This window comes from Carassius gibelio, chromosome A7, assembly GCF_023724105.1.
Source record: "Carassius gibelio isolate Cgi1373 ecotype wild population from Czech Republic chromosome A7, carGib1.2-hapl.c, whole genome shotgun sequence".
Classification (NCBI taxonomy): Eukaryota; Metazoa; Chordata; class Actinopteri; order Cypriniformes; family Cyprinidae; genus Carassius; species Carassius gibelio.
In genome coordinates this window covers 441,461-460,499 of record NC_068377.1, presented here as the reverse complement: position 1 = coordinate 460,499, position 19,039 = coordinate 441,461, and the positions used below count along the sequence as shown (strand labels likewise).

At 41.0% G+C, this 19,039-nt stretch overlaps 1 pseudogene; it reads left to right on the top strand.

Annotated features, from left to right (window-relative positions):
• The first annotated feature begins 5,938 nt into the window (after positions 1–5,938).
• On the top strand, positions 5,939–8,704 carry LOC128016370 (uncharacterized; annotated as a pseudogene).
• Positions 8,705–19,039: the final 10,335 nt, after the last annotated feature.

The window sequence follows — 19,039 nt, the reverse complement described above, 5'->3', positions numbered from 1 at the left end:
GTTTATCCCCAAATCTGTTGCATCAGCGGTGCTAAACCTCCCCAAAGTTCATCTACTATATATATATATATATATATATATATATATATATATATATATATGAGTATATATATATGAAGCGTTTGGTCTCTACGGCTCAGATATCAATCTCCAAATTCATTCTCGTTTACTTTGATGATTTTAAAGTTAATGTAGATCTGTGGGAATGATGTCTTTATCTGTGACTGAAAACAAGACACACTGAATGTTTATGAGAAGCGCTCTATTCTTCTTCTCGAATGGGAAAAGTAAATTTGTTCAAGATTTAAATGTATTTGCAGATATTGTTCTGTTCATTTGGATATAAGCAGAGATATTTGCACAATTTGAAATGTTAAATTCTGAATAGTGTCTTAATGCTGAACATCCTGTTCATATCTGCCATTTGATCACAGTATATATTTGAAAATGTGTTTTGTTTGAGTTTCCCTCTCTGACAAACATAGATCTCCTTCTGTTATATCGTAACAGATCAAACTCAAACCCATCTGGAGCTCTGGAGTCGTATCGCTGGTGATCTGTTGGCAGAAGCAGTGTCTGACGTGCCTGCAGTATCTCACCATCTCCTCTCAACATCTCTTTACTTTTCAAGATAAAGCATCTTTTTACAGTGTGACTGGAACATCTTTCACACCACGACGCTGCAGGTTCAAGCCCACATATTCAGATCAGATCTAATCGCACTCGAAAATTTAAATAAAATAAAATAAAAAAAATATCTGTGCAAAGAGTTTGGCTGCAGTAAAGCTAAACTTTTACATCCAAATCAAGAGAATTAATGCAGTTTCAGTATTGGCATCACGTTAAAAGTGTTGAAAACTTTTATATATACTATACACACACACACACACACACACGTGTGTGTGTGTGTATATATACAGTGTTGGGAAGTTAGGAAATGTAATAGGTTACAGATTACAAGTTACCCTGTTTAAAAATGTAATAGTGAAAAAAGTAAAAAAAAGTGTAACTTTTTCAATTACTTTATTAAAGTAATGTAACTAATTACTTTTGAGTACTTTTTGATTACTTTTCTAAATTTGTGAAAATTAAAGAATAATAAATAAAAGCATATACATCAACTCAAATACAGTTATCTAATAAGCATGTGTCATATTCTGTATAATAAACTTTTTTTAAAAAACTGCTGTCTCTTTGTATATGATGATAGTTTTCTCCAAATAAGTAAAATGCACATGAAGTGACAGAGCAGTTCTGGAGATTATGTGTATGTGCTCGTGTACTCCTATATTGAGGCGGCAGACGTTGAAAACACTGCGAGCTTCCCAAGGCCTACGTGTAGTAAATGAAACCATGTCTTTGCCATTAATTTACAGGAGGGGCAGACTGGGAAAAAATTCAGACTGGAAAATTTAAACTCATACAAACTAATTCATGGACAAAGCTATTTTTTTTATGGACCTGACATACAAAAAAGGTTTAAATCTTTAATTTGGGGACATGCAAAATAATTAAAAGTTCTCTCCTGAACTGCACCTTCACTTCCATTTTTCTCTTCAGTCTCTTTATTTTGCCCCGTTATCCATCTCTCTCATTACTTTAATACTCAAGATTGAACAAAACTATACTTTACAATACGATACTCTACAATACTACAATATCTTTATAGAAAAATCATAATACTGTACACGAGTCATGTTTTTCCCTTACAAAAATTAACCATGCTTTTATTAGCCTATATAAAAGTACAATAACCTTGTTTTGTTTTTTTGCAAATGGATTTGTATTTATTTTTAGATAAATACATTTGTAAAATAATTGTACATTTTTGGTTACCACAGTTAAACAATAGTAACCATTTTCTCCGGATTTATAGTTAAATATTCAAATGTTAATTTCCGTAAGGGTTGTGTTGTTGTCTGTCGTAGCTCCCGTTAAACTTACAAAAAAAAAAAAAAAATTTTCAGCTAAATACTGTAACATTACAACAGATAATAATGATGTCCTTTATATATTTTGAGTGATGACTGATGAGCAACGTGCTCATCAACAAAGACAAAAAAAGCATCTTTACAGATGAAACTGACCTGAAACCCTGAACAGTAGTTCTGCTTCATGACTTATTAGAGATTTAATTATCAAATGGCAGATTCACAAATGATTGTTTTAGTACATTCGGCGTGCAATTATATAATAACAATATTAAAATAGAGGGCCGAATCATCTGCCAGGCCACCGGGAATTGTCCCGGTTCTCCCAGTGTCCCGGTGTCTGCGCCTGATTCTCAACACGCAGAATGTGCAAGTCATATTTTTTTTTTTCATTTTTGGGGCTTAATATTCACAGACACTAGTCCATTTCATTTTTTGAATCAAGTGTACTGACCTACTTTTGATTTAGTCATCCAAAATGTGGCATATTCCGTCCGCGTTAGGCATTCCGTTTTTATGACTGGATTCTACGAACCAGACTGTGCTTCCACATCCCGGAAATTATTAGGGCGGTATGTCTCAGAATAGTCAGTGCAATTTGAGAAAGAAATCAGTTATGTATGTATGTATCTGTATGTGGATGTGTGTAAATATTCAGATGTAATCCCCTTTGTAATCATTAAAAATTTCATAAGTAACTGTAATTTAATTACTAATTTTTTTAGTAGTAAATGTAACTAATTACAGTTACACAAATTTTGTAATTAAATTACGCCGTTACATGTAACTAGTATATATATATCCATGACCATCTTTGAAGAAACACAATAAAAGTACACTGTAAAAAATAAAAAGTTAGTTTAACTCAAATTTTCAAGGCAACCGACTGCACAGAATTTTTGAGTTGAAGATATCAACTTAATTTTATAAGTTTTGAAGAACTGCAATTATTAAGTTGCATCAGCTATTTTTTTTTTTTTACTTTTTAACTTACTGGAACTTTCAAGTCTGAACCTTTTTTTTTTTCAACATTTTCTGGAAACCAGAAAAATATTTTTTTAAAAGTCGCCACACTATAAAAAATTACATTTGTTTTCAAATAACAAAAGCGAAAAACCATAATAAATCAATAAGCAGACGACATTGTCTTTGATTGTAAGTCAACTTACAAGACTATTATATCCAGATTATAGACATTACCAGTTCAAAATACTCTAGTCCTCAATACCAGACACACAAACCTCAAGAACGGTGACAACCAACACATTAAAAAGATGAGCTCTTTACATCACAGTACAACAAGTAACTGATAAATCAATAAGTGATGATAAAAAATTAATGATATCAATAATAAAAAAGTTGAAATTAAGTCAGCAAAAAACAAAACAATAATGCTATAACAGTAACTGCATAATTTATTCATGCTGCAATGCATGCTGGGAACTCACAAAGTCTTAAAATTTCAACAGTATGAAATTCTTTGCTCAGACAACTGTGTTTGACTATTTGGGGCAACATTTGGGTTAATTTGGGGTAAACATGGTGTTAGCTTGTAAGTAAGCCTCTGGCTTGCTTAGTTGGGGTCACTTCATCTACAACGATGTCATTGACTTGATTGCAAATAAATGCACAGACACTATTTCAACTGAACAGAGATGACATCACTGAATTCAATGATGAACTGCCTTTAACTATCATTTTGCATTATTGAGACACCGTTTTCCTAATGAATGTTGTTCAGTGCTTTGACACAATGTATTTTGTTTAAAGCGCTATATAAATAATGGTGATTGATTGAATTTTGTTGGTCTGACAAGGATTTTTGTGTAGTTTCAAGAAAATAGATTTTTTGGTATTTGAAACTCAAAGGTTTTCGTAAACTGGAAAATGAGAAGTTTCATTTGTTATAGCGTTGCTGAGACCTTACAAATAATGCAATATTGCCAAAGATGACCGATAAACAGTTGTATAGTGCCTAAGTATTAATTCAAAAATGTGTAAATTCTCAGCTGAAAAAGCCAAATTATCTCAACTTTCTGAATTATCTGAACTAGAATTAGAAGGAATGTTTCACTCTTCGACAAAGACGTCAGGGAAAGTTACCGCTGGCATCGTAACAAGATGGCGGACTCAAACCTTCGAAGGGAGCTCCTGTGAAAATCATTGGAAACCCTGCCGCAGCCGGTTATCATGACAAATTTTAAATGAGCATGTGCTGATAAATTGACCTTACTCTAACTGGGTGTCAACTAATAAACTCAATTTATAAATTAGAATGAACTTTTCAAAAGAAACGTCCGAATGTGAGTTCAAGTGGCTTACAACAGATTGTTCAAGTTCCAACTAGCAATTGTTCAGTTCAATTAAATTCAAGTTTATTTGTATAGCGCTTTTTACAACACAAATCATTACAAAGCAACTTTACAGAACATTGCGTTTCTACAATATTTAGTAGTAGCTTGTAAGTGGTGACTGGCAGTTTGTGTGCATATGACAGGATTTTTCAGAAAAATGTATACAAGACGTAGTCATCCAGACAGACATAATGAAATATGGCCAACCCACCTGCAGAGAGTTGATGTCAAAGAAGAAACAGAGCAGAGCTACAGAGATACAGAGCTGGGAAATCAATCTCCGAAGAAAAACAGTTAGAAGATCATATTATTGTATGGATTTTTTTTTTTTCAATCATGCTTTTACTACTTTCCAGATGTGTATAGTGTATAAGTGTATAATCTCATACCTCATTTTAAACATTAAGGGACAGTTCACCCAAAAATGAAAATTTGGTAATCATTTATTTACTCACCTTCACGTCGTTCCAAATGTGTATGAGATTCTTTCTTCTGTTTAACACAAAAGAAACCTAACTGACAGTAGCCATTGACTTTTGTAGTATAAAAAATAAATACTATGAAATTCAGTGGTTATCAGTAACTGTCAGCTTAAGGATGAGTAAATGATGACAGAATTTTCCTTTTTGGGTGAACTGTCCCTTTAAGGGACCCCTATAAGGCTTAATATTTTAATCTGTGTTTCACTGAAACTAAAATACAGGACAAATGAACCAGATTTGTTTGTTTGTTTTTCACTTTATTAACTTTATCTACTGCTCAATGCAACACTAGTTTGTACAAGTAATTTGATGGCATATGTTACAATGATGAGCTGTCAGCGCTGTCTCAAAATGGAACCTGAACTTAATGAGATCATCAAAACGTTGAAAACACCAGTTCAGGTAGCGACGTCTGTCTTCAGCATTCAAAAATAATACTACCTAGATCCAGACTTCAGTGAGAACGGGCCATTCAATCAGAGATCCAAAATGAGCTTCAGTTCAAGCAAAAATCCAGAAATTATAAAAGAGAGGAGCGCTGACCTCTCAGAGTTGGCTAATATACCACACTCACACACGAGGGTCATGCTGGCACTCTCTGCTGCGTGCATGTGTGTGTGTGTGTGTGCTTGAGTGTGTGTGTGTGTGTGTGTGTGCTTTCCTGGCACAGGGTGTGTGTGAAGCGTCTAGTGCAGTAGTGTGGAGTTGGAGGTGTTTGTAGTTAGTGCATGCTTTATGCTGCACGCTGATTGCAACTTTCTGCTTTTTTAGCTACCGCCGCTGGCTAGCCCCCTTATAGGGGTGAAAAGAGGAGCCGAGTGTGTAAGTCTCCTTCCGCCAGTACACAGCCTCTCCACCACCAAGACTCTTGCAGTGCCTCTTCGTGGCCACACATGGTAACTGGGTACCTCGCAGTCCCATGCTGAACTGCAGGGGATCTCGGAGCAGCATTGGGCCCCAGAGATGTTGTGTGCAGGCCCACCACAGGGTGGACATGCCCTGACGCCCGTCAACCACTGCCCCAGCTTTGGGTAAATAGCCCCACTGCCTTGTGGGTAAGCCTCTCGAGGCAAGGCTAAGGGAGCACACCCCAACAGAAAAGCAATGTGCTGGTGGTGCGCAATAGGTGGGCCTAAACAGAGCTAGGTACCGGCAGCCTCCTGCAGCCAGGATGGGGAGCTGGTCATCCTGGGCTTACCCATGCTACCAGACCTACAGACCTACCTCATCATGGTGAAGATAGTGCTACTGGAGAGAGCGCAACCCCTAAAGCACTTTAAAAATTGGGGGGTTGAATATTACCTGGATCTACATCTGGTTGAAGTCTGACGCCGGGGGCAGGTTTGAATAGCCTGGGAGCTCTTAGTCAGAGCCCTGCACGTCAGCGGCACAGGGTATTAGTCGCTAACAGCCGGGGTTGAGTGGCAGCTGTTCTCGCAAGACCCCAGTGCGACTGAGCAGCCCTATTAAGGGACCGCACTGCTCACCTCAAGTTGAGGAAGGGTGTAGAAAAGGTGGCCTAAAAAATGCCCACTCAACTCATACCTGGACAGGATACCGCAACTGTCGGGTCATTCCACTTCTGCGGTCGAACAAAAGAAACAAATCCTACAACCTTAAACTGGAAACATGGAACATAAGAACTCTCCTGGACTCCTATGGCAGATCTGAAAGACCCCATAGAAGAACAGCACTGGTTGCAGCCGAGCTGCACCGCTATGATATCGACATTGCTGCCCTGAGTGAAACCAGGCTCCTTGATGAGGGGTCTCTGACAGAGGAGGGAATGGGTTACACCTTCTACTGGAAAGGCTATCCCACAGGTGGACAACATCTGCATGGTGTGGGACTGGCAATTAAGAACACACTACTGCCAAGACTCACTGAAACTCCTGTGGGCATCAGTGAAAGACTGATGACCCTCCATATCCCCCTGGTGAAGAACCGCTATGCCACACTTCTAAATGTGTATGCTCCAACTCTACCATCTGACAGTGAGTCTAAAGACTCTTTTTACCAAACACTGGATGAGGTTCTCCACCAGATACCCAAGAACGACAAGATCCTCCTGCTTGGAGACTTCAATGCTCATGTTGGGCAGAACAGTGGGATATGGAAAGGAGTATTTGGTAGGCATGGGATTGGTCAGGCCAACTCAAATGGCATGAGGTTACTTACCCTCTGCTCTGAGCACAACCTGACCATAACCAACACCATCTTCCAGCAAAAGACCAAATACAAAACATCATGGATGCATCCACATTCCAAACATTGGCACCTGATTGATACTGTCATCGTGAGACGTTGTGACCTCAGAGACGTTCTCATAACCCGGGCCATGTGAGGTGCAGAATGCTGGACAGATTATCGCATGATCATGACCAAGGTCCTCAAGAAAGTCTCCTGGCTCTGACAATAATCCTGCAGAACTGCTAAAACAGGGAGGGTATCTCGGCACAAGAACACTACATCATTACATCACCAAGGCCTGGGATGAAGAAAGCATCCCACAGCAATGGAGAGATGCTAGTATTGTAATATAAGAGCAAAGGGGATAGGGCCATTTGTGACAACCATAGGGGCATATCACTTCTTGCTGTTGCAGGCAAGGTCCTGGCTAAGGTGATGTTACAAAGACTGATCAATAACATCACAGAGTCTATGCTACCCGAGTCACAGTGTGGGTTTAGAAAGAACAGGAGCACAGTCGATATGGTCTTTACAACCCGGCAACTTCAGGAAAAGTGCAGGGAGCAACATAAAGACCAGTTTATGGCTTTTGTCGACCTCTCCAAAGCCTTCGACACTGTGCAGAGAGATCTCTTGTGGTAAGTCCTCCTCCGGTTTGGATGCCCCACTAAGTTTGTCAACATCCTCCATCAGTTTCATGATGGAATGACTGCTAGGGTGACAATAGGAGGTCAGTCTAGCCCTGTCCCTGTGCGCACAGGGGTAAGGTAGGGGTGTGTACTGGCACCAGTGCTTTTTAACATCTTCCTCATTTGTGTCACCCAGCTTCTCCACAAGGAAATACAAGACAACAGTGGAGTGACAGTAGCATACAGGCTGGATGGTAACCTATTTAATATCAAGAGACTGCAATCAACCACCAAACTGCACAGAGTGAGGATACTTGAGCTGCAGTATGCAGATGACTGCGCTCTCATATCTCACTCTCCACAAGACCTCCAGTCTGTCCTAGATGCAGCAGTGAGGGTGTATAGCAGGATGGGGCTGAACATTCACTTCGCCAAAACAGTGTTAATCTGCCAGTGGAGTGCCAACATCCCACCCGCACCACCCATCTTCTATGTTGCACATGAAAAACTATCAATTGTGCCATCATTCAAATACCTTGGGATTATTATCTCTGAAGACAATAGCATTGACAATGAGGTCCAGAACAGAATCAAATAAGCATCAGCTGCCTTTGGGAGACTCCTGCGGCAGGTTTTTCAGAACAAGAACCTTCATCTCAACACAAAAATATGCATCTACCAAGCAGTCTGCATCACCACCCTCCTCTACATGGGTTACTTACAGCCGCCACATCAAGTCCCTGGAACACTTCCACATCTGCTGTCTCCAGCGCATCCTGGGAATCACTTGGTGTGACAGAGTGCCTCACACTGAGATCCTGAGGAGAGCAGGCTGCAAGAGTATTGAGCCCACAATCACCCAGCACCAACTGCGCTGGCTGGGACATGTCATAAGAATGCCCTACAATCGTCTGCCCCGCAGAGTGCTATATGGCCAGCTACAACTAGGCCAGCGCTCTGCTGGAGGCCAGAAGAAATGCTTTAAAGACCAAATAAAAACAGTGCTTAAGAGGTGCAAAATAAAACCTGGGGACTTGGAGAACATGGCTGCTGACCGTAACACCTGGTGGCAGCAGTGTCTAGATGGGACCCAAGCACTGGAGGAGGAAAGGAAGTAAGGGACAACAAAGAAGGCTCAGGAGAAACACACCCATAAATACCAGTAACACCGATAGCATGTATATATGCCCCACCTGCAATAGAACCTGTGGATCCAGGATCGGATTATTCAGCCATCAGAAAACTCACCGTTAAAAGACAGAAGTGGACGTCATCATCGGATTCGATGGACAACCGCAAGCAAGTGTGTGTGTGTGTGTGTGTGCTTGTGTGTGTGCTTGAGTGTGTGTGTGTGTATGTGAGTGTGCTCTTGTTTTTGTGACACATCAGGTATTACAAGGAGAGGGTGACTTACTGTATGAGGACATAACCCATGTGAGAATGAGTTTTTTTTTTTGAGAAAGTAAAAATGCACAAAGTTTCCTGTGAGGGTTAGGGTTAGGTGTAGGTGTTGGTGTAGGGCCATAGAATATACAGTTTGTACAGTATAAAAACCATTACGCCTATGGGTTGAACACACTTTTCACAAAAACAAACATGTCTGTGTGTGTGCGTGTGTGTGTGTGTTCATTTGTGTGTGACAGATAGAACCTCACTCAAGCATGTCACTCTCTCACCGAGAAGTGAAACACTCTGTCTAACACTAAAACAAACATAAAATAAACTCATCTGGGTGTCTAAATGTCATCTATCCAAAATAAAATACATAAACCAACCCAAAACCACCAACATTTATATGGCACCAATTTAATTGACAAATAAAAATTTAACAATAAACCTTCATTCTCATTACTGTAATGCAAAATTTTGTGTTTTGTGTTTGTGTAATACAAAATGATTGTTGTTGTTGATTTGAATAGATCAATGTAAGTTACAGTAGGTATAGATACAGTATCAATAATTATCACCACACTGGACACTGATAACTGAACTAAAATGTTCCTCTGTAATTGAATTAATGTTTTCACAGTCGTAAACCCAAAGCTGCTCACAGTTCATGTACGTAGGTGCAGTCCTGCAGTGTTAAGTGTTTACTAAAGGACTTGATGGAGAAACATCACATCCTTTGTGTGGATTGAACACACAACCCTTCAATTCCCAGCCAAGACACAATTCACAAATTCATTAAAGTCCACCAAGCCTCTCAAAGCAAACACTCTGTTTCAGACCAGCACTGCTGAAAATCATGTTCAAGTTTAGTGGCTACAGCAAAGGCAGTTTTAATAGTTTGACTATATTATTACAGAATCACAGGAATGACTATTTAATATCATCAATGCAGTGCTGGGTATGTTACTTACAAACTGTATTTTTACTGTTACTGATTCCAAATTACATGACAAAAATGGTATTTGTAATGTAATACATTAAATTCCACATTTTAGGTATATGGATATTATGGGTTTTAAACTAATTTTTATGTGTTTTAAAGACCAAAGCTTTCCAAAGAAATTGTAATACATGGTTAAATGACCCACTGGGTGATAATTCAAATAATAATGTATGCTTTCTTCAGTAGTGTATGCAATGTTGAAATGTTAAGAAATCATTTTAATGTTACTGTTCTGCATTTACAGTCACTTTTTAAATGTCTGGAGAAGACCTTCTGAATGTATGTCAGTAGTTGGCTATTTTTAATTGTAGACTAATTATGACTATTTTAAAATGTTATATAATCTAATTACAAGTACTTAATTTTTGGAATCTGATTATGTAATCCATATTGCATCTAATCAGTCACTACCCCACATAGCAAATGTCTTCTGGCCCAGATCTGGGCCACACAATCACTTTTCCCTCTGCCCAAGTACCGCAAAGACTGATGGCCCTGAAGTGGCCCAGAACTGGATTAAAGACTAGGGCCACACATGGGCCATAAACGGCCTGAATCTCAGCCAGTTAATCAACCTTAGGTGGCCCTGAAACAGGGCCAAAACAGGTTTTGTTATTGGTACCAATTCTCAGCCTTAAGTAAACAAGAATCCACACCGGAGCCTTATATAGCCCAGACCCAACCCAGACAGCAAACAGTTTCAGCCCAGATCCAGCCCACATCTGGCCCACATGGATTTCACGTGGGCCTGATCTGGGCCAACACTATATTGCTGTCTGGGAATACAGAATCTTAATAGTTCGTATTATTGCCTTGTACATTACGATAATCGCTCTTGTTCATTTTGTGACCCTCCCTGCTTACCGTGGTGACGAGATGCATAGCAGATTGAAATCAATCAATGGCTGTTTGTCTGGTGGTGCCCACTGAATAACATAGGTTTATAGACAATTGGACAAGCTTTTGGGACAGACCTGACCTGTTTAAAAGAGATGGTCTTCATCCCTCCTGGGGTGGCGCCACTCTTCTGTCTAGAAATATGGCACATAGTCTTAGTGTTTATACTTGACTAACTGGGGCCCAGGTCAGGAAGCAGACAGACTGGCTAAACCGACCGTCTGCTAGCTGCCTCCCGTCACAGAGGTCAGTTAATTCTCAGCACATAGAGACTCTTTCACCTAGATATCACACTATAGAGACTGTGTCTGTTCCCCGAACTAGAAAATACAAAAAACGTCCAAACCAAGTTAAGGTTAACAATTTAATTGAGGTTCAACAAATAAAAAACAGATGCAATATGGATAAACAAATGATAAAGCTTGGCTTATTGAATATCATATCCCTTTTCTACGAAAACACTTTTTGTAAATAATATGATAACTGATCATAATATAGATGTGCTCTGTTTGACAGAAACTTGGCTAAAACCTGATGATCACATTATTTTAAATGAGTCCACCCCCCAAGATTACTGTTATAAACACGAGCTGCGTCTAAAAGGCAAAGGGGGAGGAGTTGCTTCAATTTATAACAACGTTTTCAGGATTTCTCAGAGGGCAGGCTTCAAGTATAACTCGTTTGAAGTAATGGTGCTTCATATAACATTATCCAGAGAAACCAATGTTAATGATAAATCCCCTGTTATGTTTGTACTGGCTACTGTATACAGGCCACCAGGGCACCATACAGACTTTATTAAAGAGTTTGGTGATTTTACATCCGAGTTAGTTCTGGCTGCAGATAAAGTCTTAATAGTTGGTGATTTTAATATCCATGTTGAAAATGAAAAAGATGCATTGGGATCAGCATTTATAGACATTCTGAACTCTATTGGTGTTAGACAACATGTTTTAGGACCTACTCATTGTCGAAATCATACTCTAGATTTAATACTGTCACATGGAATTGATGTTAGTGTTGAAATTATTCAGCCAAGTGATGATATCTCAGATCATTATTTAGTTCTGTGCAAACTTCATATAGCCAAAATTGTAAATTCTACTTCTTGTTACAAGTATGGAAGAACCATCACTTCTACCACAAAAGACTGCTTTTTAAGTTATCTTCCTGATGTATCCAAATTCCTTAGCATATGCAAAACCTCAGAACAACTTGATGATGTAACAGAAACTATGGACTCTCTCTTTTCTAGCACTTTAAATACAGTTGCTCCTTTACGCTTAAGGAAAGTTAAGGAAAACAGTTTGACACCATGGTATAATGTGTAGCGGCCCCTCGGATATAGATTGATCAAGATGCAGAGAGTTTAAAACGGGTGTCAATTTATTACTTCCTCTCAACGAGCACCATGCACCTGGACGACGTGAAAACTACAGAATAAACAGAAATACAAAATGCTTCCATGTAGTTTCACAAATAATTTGCATATAAATCATCTTCACATATTAATCATGTTTACACCCAATATAAATTATTTTAACAAATGACCAATATGAAATATGAAATGTGTTTAAGCCTTTATGACAAATGAAATATCACATGCTTCTTTTAAATTAAACAGAATATATTATAATTTAAGAAAGAATTTACGTTTTATATTGATGACATGTGCAATAAACCCATAAACAAATGAAGTACTGACATTCTCTTTTTTTCCTTAAACAATATCCCTTTTGATAATAATAGAAACTCCACATATTTTCCTTCATACCTCATTCCGCTTTTCCAAGGGCGCTAATCAAAGAGTTTCTGCCATCAGCTACCTTGTGCTCTAGCTTGACACACCCTCACAGTTCGGAGCTCTTAAAAATAACATGTACGAGCAATACAAAAATAATAAAGTAAATTACAATGTAAACTCTTTCTTTACAAGATTCAAATGGATGAACATGATAAATAACTTCAGTGTTTAAGTGTTTTTACCGTTCTTCCGACGATATGTGAACACCACATTGTGACAAGAGAATAGCGGAAGTTTAGCGTCACAAAAAAAAACATCCGAAAAAGAAAACAGCGCTTTTTCAAAATAAAAGCGGAACAGACAAAGCGACACTGTTAAACATATAATGCCTGTCATGTTATTAGGTAAGACACGGCTCGTTCTGTTTATTCAAGAGCGTTCTTTATTTTACTACCACACAGAGCAGCCTAAGCCATCCGTTGGACTCCATCAATAATAATCATGCAGTGCCCTCTAGTGGTTAGCATACCCAAACTACGGTAACTTAGCATGGACAAAAGACAATCTCTCAACATCTTCCCCTTTTAGAAGTTAGCAATAACAAGATCCCAAACATCTGCATTTTGCAATATTAATTAAATCTTAAATTTTCTTAAATAATATAACAAAATAAATGCAACAACTTTGTTATCAAATAACTTTTTTTTTTTTTTTTTCATTACGTCTTAGCAACAGTCTTAGAACGGTGCAGGACATCACAGGGGTAGACTGCCCTCAGTCCTGAAAGGGATTATTCTGCCCTTTTGAACATCATCAGTCTTGAAACCTAAGAGGCACCTTTATCTCACGGCCCCTGGAAGTTCTTCTCACAGGAGTAGATGGCGGAAGGGGAGACCCTGGGGAAGGGCCTGCTGGTAGCTGGCTCCCTGGTGATTCCGGCGGCGCAGTCTCGTCTGTCGGTAGGGAACTGCTGTCCTGCTGAGACACTGTAGGCTGAGCACATTGCTGTTCCGCAGGAGGTTCGGTCTCAGGAACAGTCTGGAGGTGACGCCTGTTCCGACGAGTCACGTTTCCATTGGCCATCTCCACGAGGTAGGATCTCGGCTCCTTGGACTTACTGATGACCCTGGCAGGTGTTGTCCATCCCTTCTCGCCATCGAGCTTCACTCTAACAGTTTGACCAGGGTGAAGTTCAGGGAGCGCGCATGCCGAATGCCTGCGGTTGTAGTAGAATCTGTATGAACTTTTTGCTGTTGCGTCCTTCATGCAGACTTGATCCGGGTCGAATGGACGTGGCAGCAATGTCTTTTCTAGAACAGGAACAGTAGTACGGATTTGTCTACCAGTCATGAGTTGTGCTGGGCTTTCACCTGTTGCTGCGATTGGTGTAGAGCGATAACCCATAAGGGCTAAGCAGGGGTCCGGCTGCTTGAGGATGTACTTGGCAGTCCGAACAGCCCTTTCAGCAGCTCCGTTCGACTGTGGATAATGTGGGCTGGAGGTAATGTGAGTGAAACCATACCTCTGTTTGAAATCTTGGAACTCGGCTGATGTGAACTGTGTCCCGTTGTCACTGACCAGTTCTAGCGGGATGCCCCATCTCACGAAAATGTGCTTGAGCTTGTTGATAACTTGCTTGCTGGTAATGGTGGTGAGGGAAGCAATCTCAATGTCTCTAGAGAAATAATCGACAGCGACAAGAAAAGTCTTACCCTCTAACTCAAACAGATCAACGGCAATCCTTTGCCATGGGCCACTGGGCAGGGGAGTGGTTACCAGCGGTTCACGTCTTTGTGTAGTTTGTGCTCTCTGCAAAAATCACATAATTTCACTTTGTTTGTGATCTGAGCTCCGATGTTTGGCCACCAAACTGTCAACTTGGCTCGCTCCCGACATTTGGTGAGGCCCTGGTGACCTTCATGCAGTTGGTCCAGGACCCCAGCTCTGAGTACTGCTGGAACTACTATGCGGTCGTGATATAGGACCAGACTGTCCGACTCCGATAAGTGACCTCTGGCTGCATAGTATCCACGCAGTGGTGAGCCCTCTGTCATTCTACGAGGCCACCCTTTTCGGATGAATGTGATTACTTTTTGAAGTTCGGCATCGCTTTGTGTGACTTTGCGAATTTCCTCAAGCTTGGTTGACTTGATTGGTTTGCTAGCCACCATAGTGTTCACATATGCCTTTACTTGCGTTTCTGTTTCAGGCACGTAACTGTCTTTCAGTGGATGTCTGGAGAGTGTATCTGCAACTACTAGCTGCTTACCGGGAACATGTTCAGCAGTGACGTTGAATCGCATGAGGCGCATAAGCAGTCTCTGGCATCGTAGTGGCGTTTTGTCCAGATCGTATGAGTTGATCAATGGCACCAGTGGCTTGTGGTCAGTTTGTAAACGGACTCGTCCCATACCTTGGATGTAGCGGGCGAAACGTTCACAGGCCCAGACAGATGCCAGACACTCCTTTTCGATCTGCGAATACCTCTTCTCTGCATCAGTGAGGGTGCGCGAGCAAAAGGCAACGGGCCGCAACTCTCCATCATGGTCTTGCAACAGGGCAGCTCCAAGGCCATAACTGCTGGCGTCGGCACTGACCACTGTTGATTTGTTGGCATCGTAATAACTAAGAGCTGGTGCAGCCATGAGCATTGCTTTTGCTTTGTTAAATGCTTGCTCCTGAGGCTCACCCCAAACCCACGCAGTCTCTCTCTTGAGCAGGTTAGTGAGTGGATGCAACACTGAAGACAGGCCTGGCAGGAATTTTCCAACATAGTTAACCAGTCCAAGCACCTGCCGCAGCTGCTCCACGTTGGAGGGGCTGGACATCTGAGCGATAGCCTCCACTTTGCTTTCATCAGGCTTCACGCCATCCGCGCTAATGATGTGTCCAAAGAACTGCAGTTCAGTCTTCCGAAAGTGACACTTGGCCCTGTTGAGCTTGAGACTGGACGCCTTAACCGTCCGCAACACCGCGTCGAGATGGCGGTCATGTTCCTCTTTTGTAGATCCATAAACCAGGATATCATCCATTACAACGACAGTCCCTTCTAAGCCTTTGAGCAGGTCGGTCATCAGCCGCTGGAAAATCTCTGGCGCTGATGTAATGCCAAATGGCAGACGTTTAAAGCAAAACCGGCCCATTGGGGTAATGAAGGTTGTCAATTTTTGGCAGCTCGGGTCCAATGGAATTTGCCAGAACCCGCTAGAGGCATCCAGAGTGGAGAAAACCTTGGCTCCTGCCAGCTTAGGTGTTATATCATCCAATGTGGGCAAAATATAACGTTCACGCTTCACTCCCTTGTTCAAGCGTTTCAAATCCACACACACTCTGACCTCGTCCTTGTTGCGTTTTGGAGCGGGCACCATTGGGGCACACCAATCTGTCGGCTCTGTAACTTCCTCAATTATTTCGAGGCTCAGCATACGCTTTAGCTCTTTCTCTACTTTTGGAAGGAGCGGAAACGGAACTCTGCGTGGCGTGTTGACGCTATATGGGACTGCTTCCTCAGTCAGCTCGATCTTTACAGGCTCACAGTTCAGTAGTCCTATTTCCCCAAACACATCACTTGTTAAGTCACTAGTGATAGCATTGACTCTTTCTACCAGCCCCATATGCTTTGCCACTGCCTTGCCCAACAAGTTACTAACATACTGTCCTTTAACAACTGTAATCCAGTATTGGTATTTCTGACCTTTGTATGTAGTGGTGGCAAGGAACTTACCCACGCATCGGACTTTCCCACCTGGGCTGTACACTGTTGGCCTGGACTTGTTCAGTTTTGGTTTTTGACGTAATTTGCTGAAAGCCTCTTCAGTCATAACAGTGGTATCCGCACCTGTATCGATTTTAAAATCCACTGGACTGCCATTCACAAGTAGCTCTACATCCCAGTCAGTATCGGCGTTTGACTCCTCAATGATGTTTGGTTTTGACCTTGTGGTTGCTCTCAGGAATAGTTCTCCAATAAAAAATGAATCCTCATCTGAATCCATAACAGCCTCTGCTCTGACTTCTTTCAGCATCTTGGATTTACACACGGCCTCGAAATGGCCGATTTTATTGCACTTCCTGCACCTTTTGTTACGGGCTGGACAGCTTTCCTTTTTATCATGCATCCTGTTGCATCTCTGACAATTCAATTTGTTCTCGCTGTATTTCTGTTCTTGTCCCTGCCGTGGTTTATCATAGCTCCTCCTTGTGCTATTATACTGTTTCCGTCTCACCTCATTCACTGTTGTTTCCACACGCTCTGCACTTTGTTGTTTCACTTGTTCACTTTGCCGTGCAAGCTGGATAGCTCTTTCCAGAGTCAGGTCCGCCTCTAGCTGGAGTTTTTGCGAAACATCTTTGTCCATTATCCCGATGACGATCCGGTCGCGGATCTGCTCGTCTTTCCCCGCACCGAACTCGCAGTGCTGCGCGAGCTCGTACAGGCTCCGCACGAAAGCTTCAACTGTCTCACCGGCCCTTTGGTTCCGCTTATGAAAACAGGCGCGATCGTGGATGACGTTTCTTTTCGGGACAAAGTGTTCATCAAACTTCTGCATCACTAGATTAAACTCATACTCTGGATGTGGCATGGCCTCGGTTGCCGCCGGAAACACAAACGAGCCGTAAATAGGTTCGGCATCTCTCCCCATCGAGTACAAGAGCGAGTTCACCTGCACTTCGCTGCTCTCTTTGTCCAGCTTCGATGCAACTCTAAACCGGGAGAATCTCTGCCGCCATGTAAGCCACTCCGCTGGCTGCGAGAAATCGAACGGCTCGGGAGGTCCAAACTTTGCCATTTTGCTCTTAATGTCGGCGTGGAGTACTTAATTCTGACACCATGTCATGTTATTAGGTAAGACACGGCTCGTTCTGTTTATTCAAGAGCGTTCTTTATTTTACTACCACACAGAGCAGCCTAAGCCATCCGTTGGACTCCATCAATAATAATCATGCAGTGCCCTCTAGTGGTTAGCATACCCAAACTACGGTAACTTAGCATGGACAAAAGACAATCTCTCAACAATGCCTTAAAATATTAATATAAAATGTTATATATGTTGTATATATACGATGTAGGATATTAATGCGATTTATAAAGACATTTAAATAATGAGCATACTCGCACCCTAAAGAGAGCAGCCCAAAAAATGGAGTGCAGCTGGAGGAAAACAAAATGAACTACTTTACTTCTAAAATCGATACTATTAGAGATAAAATTTTAACCATTCAGCCGTCAGCTACATTATCGCATCAGACAGTGCACTATAGACCCCCTGAGGAACAGTTCCACTCATTCTCTACTATAGGAGAGGAAGAATTGTATAAACTTGTTAAATCATCTAAACCAACAACATGTATGTTAGATCCTATACCATCTAAGCTCCTAAAAGAGGTGCTTCCAGAAGTCATAGATCCTCTTCTGACTTTTATTAATTCCTCATTGTCATTAGGATATGTCCCCAAAACCTTCAAACTGGCTGTTATTAAGCCTCTCATCAAAAAAAAACACAACTTGACCCCAAAGAACTAGTTAATTATAGACCGATCTCGAATCTCCCTTTTCTGTCCAAGATACTAGAAAAGGTGGTATCCTCACAATTATATTCCTTGTTAGAGAAAAAAATTATATGCAAGGATTTCCAGTCATGATTTAGACCGTATCATAGTACTGAGACTGCTCTCCTTAGAGTTACAAATGATCTGCTCTTATCATCTGATCGTGGGTGTATCTCTCTATTAGTTTTATTGGATCTTAGTGCTGCGTTTGACACATAAGTATAGTGCCATAAGTAGCAGTGAATGAAGATGTATCATATCGATCACAAGTGCAGTATGGAGTACCTCAAGGCTCAGTACTAGGGCCGCTACTCTTCACGCTTTATATGTTACCCTTGGGAGATATCATCAGGAAACATGGTGTTAGCTTTCACTGTTATGCTGATAATACTCAGCTCTATATTTCTTCGCGGCCCGGTGAAACACATCAATTTGAAAAACTAATGGAATGCATAGTCGATATAAAAAACTGGATGACGAGTAATTTCTTACTTCTAAATTCTGAAAAAAAAACAGAGGTGTTAATTATAGGACCTAAAAACTAGGATTGAGTGTAGGTTTCCTCTCATTTAGTAAAGTCATTCTGCTGAAACCTTCGCTCTCTGTAGCTCCGTTTAGACAGTAATATTGGTATGTAGGCTCCTTTTTTATGAGCCTTGCTATCCGTCTTTACCGCTGAGTGTGGTCAGATATCCTCTCATTCTAGAGAGTCGTCATGCTGAGGCCTCCACTCTTTAGAGCTCCATCATTGGCAGTTATATGAGTTGTAGTTGAGTGTAGTAGATTGGTAGTTTTCCTCTCGTTAAGGGAGTCATCCCGATGAATCCTCTGCTCCCCAGAGCTGATGCTTGGGAAGTAAAGTACACACTC